This window comes from Pan paniscus, chromosome 6 (assembly GCF_029289425.2).
Source record: "Pan paniscus chromosome 6, NHGRI_mPanPan1-v2.0_pri, whole genome shotgun sequence".
Taxonomy (NCBI): Eukaryota; Metazoa; Chordata; class Mammalia; order Primates; family Hominidae; genus Pan; species Pan paniscus.
The window spans coordinates 76,523,454-76,526,868 of NC_073255.2; the positions used below are offsets into that span (position 1 = coordinate 76,523,454).

The window sequence follows — 3,415 nt, forward strand, 5'->3', positions numbered from 1 at the left end:
GACCAAAAGCATGTACCACCACGTCTGGCTAATTGTTGTACATTTATTTATTTATTTATTTATTTATTTATTTATTTATTGTTGCGTGAAGGGGCAGGTGGCAAGGTGCCACACCTGAGTGGGGTTGGCCAGATTTTTCTCCAATCGCGAACCTCAGTAGTGCAATGGGAGATGAACACGGGAAGGCTATGGCCTCACGGGCCCTGTGACATTATGGCAGGATCCAGGGAAGGGAAGCAAAGTAACAGGCAGCAGACTGTGGCAAGAATATGGAATGCATCACAAATTTGCATGTCATCCTTGTGCAGGGGCCATGCTAATCTTCACTGTATAGTTCCAATTTGAGTATATGTGCTTCCGAAGTGAGCACAATTTTTGTGCTTTTTGTAGAGACAGGGTCTTGCTATGTCACCCAGACTGGTCGCAAACTCCTGAACTGAAGTGATTCTACCACCTTGGCTTCCCAGAGTGCTGGGATTACAGGCATGAGCCACAGTACCTAGCCTCAGATGGAAAATTTAAAACAAAAATACAATAACAAAAATTTAAAACTCACTAGATGGACTCAATTAATGCTATGAAGAGGAGGAAGAGTCAGGAGACAAGGGTGCATTGATAGCACTCAAACTGGCCAGGCGTGGTGGCTCATGCCTGCAATCCCAGCACTGTGGGAGGCTGAGGTGGGTGGATCATTTGAGGTCAGAAATTCGAGACCAGCCTGGCCAACATGGCGAAACCCCGTCTTTACTAAAAATACAAAATTAGCCAGGCATGGTGACACATGCCTGTAATCCCAGCTACTCAGGAGACTGAGGCAGGAGAATTGCTTCAACCCGGGAGGTGGAGGTTGTGGTGAGCTGAGATCGCACCATTGTACTCCAGCCTGGGCAACAAGAGCAAAACTCTGTCTCCAAAAAAAAAAAAAAAATAGTACCTAAACTGACCCTTGACAGGGTGGCTCACATGTGTAATCCCAGCACTTCAGGAGGCGTACGTGGGTGGATCACCTGAGGTCAGGAGTTTGAGACCAGCCTGGCCAAGATGGTGAAATCCCATTTCTATTAAAAATAGAAAAATAAGCTGGGTGTGGTGGTGTGTGCCTGTAATCCCAGCTTCTCAGCTATGCAGGAGGCTGAGGCAGAAGAATCATTTGAACCAGAAAGTCAGAGTTTGCAGTGAGCTAGGATTGCACCACTGCACTCCAGCCTGGTGACAAAGTGAGACTCCGTCTCAAAAAAAAAAAAAAAGCCAGGCACAGTGGTGAGTGCCTGTAATCCCAGCTACTTGGGAGGCTCAGGCAGGGGAATCACTTGAATCCAGGAGGCAGAAGTGGAGGTTGCAGTGAGCCAAGATCACACTACTGCACTCCAGCCTGGGTGACATAGTAAGACTCTGTCTCAAAAAAAAAAAAAAAAGGAGGCTGGTGGCTGCTGGGGAACACACCTCAGGGGATACTGTGGTGGCTGCTTCACTCATTCCTTCCTTCAGTCTTTTCATATCTTTGGAGCATCTATTCTGTGTCTGGCACTACTCTTTGTTGGGGGATAGAAGACAGGGTAACCTTGGGGAGGACAGAGGTGGGTCAGGGAAGTAGCAGCTGCTACTTGAGATTACAGGAGTGGGTGTGTCCCAAGGTTCCAGAGGCGAGGGAGCTTAGGCAGGAACCCTGGGAAAGAGGGAGGAAGACCCTGATCTAATGACTGCCTACCACGTGTCAGGCTGGCAAGCGCTGTCTCACAGCAACCCTGCAAGCTTGGTCCTGTTTTCCTCACTTTGCAAATAGAGAAAATAAGGTACGTGCACAGTTGGTAAGTGGTAGAGCCAGTTCTGAGGCTGGGTTGGCCTCACTCCAAATCCCATTTATTTTATTTTATTTTTTTATTTTTTTATGAGATGGAGTCTTGCTCTGTCACCCAGGCTGGATTGCACTGGCTTGATCTTGGCTCACTGCAATCTCCGCCTCCTGGGTTCAAGCAATTCTCCTGCCTAAGCCTCCTGAGTAGCTGGGATTACAGGTGTGCACCACTGCACCCAGCTAATTTTTGCATTTTTTCGTAGAGATGGGGTTTCACCATATTGGCAAGGCTGGTCTTGAACTCCTGACCTCAGGTGATCCACCCGCCTCAGCCTCCCAAAGTGCTGGAATTACAGGTGTGAGCCACAGTGCCTGGCCTCTTTTTATCATTATTATTTTTTAGAGAAAGGGTCTAACCCTGTCACCCAGGCTCTAGTGCACTGGCATAATCATGGCTCACCGCAGCCTGAACCTTCTGGGCTCAACCTATCCCCCTGCCTCAGCCTCCTGAGCAGCTGGAATTACAGGCATGCACCACCACACCTGGGTAATCTTTGTTTTTTGTAGAGATGGGGGTCTTACTATATTGCCCATACTGTCCTCAAACTCCTGGCCTCAAACAATCCTCCTGCCTCAGCCTCCCAAAGTGCTAGGATTACAGGCATGAGCCACAGCGCCTGGCTTGAATCCCATTTCTTTCCACCATCACAAGGAACAGAACTAGTCCTTCAGCAGCATTGTTCCTTGGGATGTGTCTGCAGAGGCTTTGGAGACAATGAGAGGCACCCAGTGAACAGGGAGGGAAGGGGATGAAGGAAGGGCACTGGCTTTTTCAGACCCTTCTCAGGGAACAGGGAAGAACACACTCATTCACTCCTTCATTCACACATTTAGTCAACTTTTTTTAGAGACAGGATCTCATTCTGCCAGCCTGGCTGGAGTGCAGTGGCACAATCATAGCTCACTGTACCCTTGAGCTCCTGGGTTCAAGCGACTGTCCCACCTCGGCCTCCTGAGTAGCTTGGAGTACAGGTGCACACCACCACACTTACCTAAGTGTTTAATATACTGAAGAGATGGGATCTCACTATGTTGCCCAGGCTGGTCTCAAACTTCTGGCTTCAAGCGATCCTCCCACCTTGGCCTCCAAAAGTGCTGAGATTACAGGTGCAAGCCACTGTACCTGGTCATATTTAGTAAAATCCTTACTGAGCCCTGTGGGGTGCCAAGCATGGTGTCGAGGTGCTGGGGATATGCATGCGTGAGGCTGACACGTGCTTACCCTTATAGAGCTTCCATCTGAGAAGGCAGGCAGACACTCCAGCATGCTAAGTGGTGTGACAGGGGCTCATTGTGCCCCACGAGGCTCAGAGAATTATGTAACACAGAATTGCATGGTGGAGGGAGACTTCTTGGAAGAGTTTACTGCTCATGAAATACTGGGAAGGCTGGGCGCAGTGGCTCACACCTGTAATCCCAACACTTTGGGAGCCTGAGGTGGCTGGATCAAGAGGACAGGAGATCGAAACCATCCTGGCCAACATGCCTGAAACCTGTCTCTACTAAAAATACAAAAATTAGCTGGGTGTGGTGGCGTGTGCCTGTACTCCCAGCTACTTT

The 3,415-nt window shown here is 49.0% G+C and overlaps 1 non-coding gene across 1 annotated transcript; it reads right to left on the minus strand.

The window, feature by feature from the left end:
• Nucleotides 1-263: 263 nt before the first annotated feature.
• Nucleotides 264-370, minus strand: LOC112440645 (U6 spliceosomal RNA). The gene has a single exon (XR_003028654.2). It is a non-coding gene; the product is annotated as a U6 spliceosomal RNA (small nuclear RNA).
• Between the last annotated feature and the right edge of the window lie 3,045 nt (nt 371-3,415).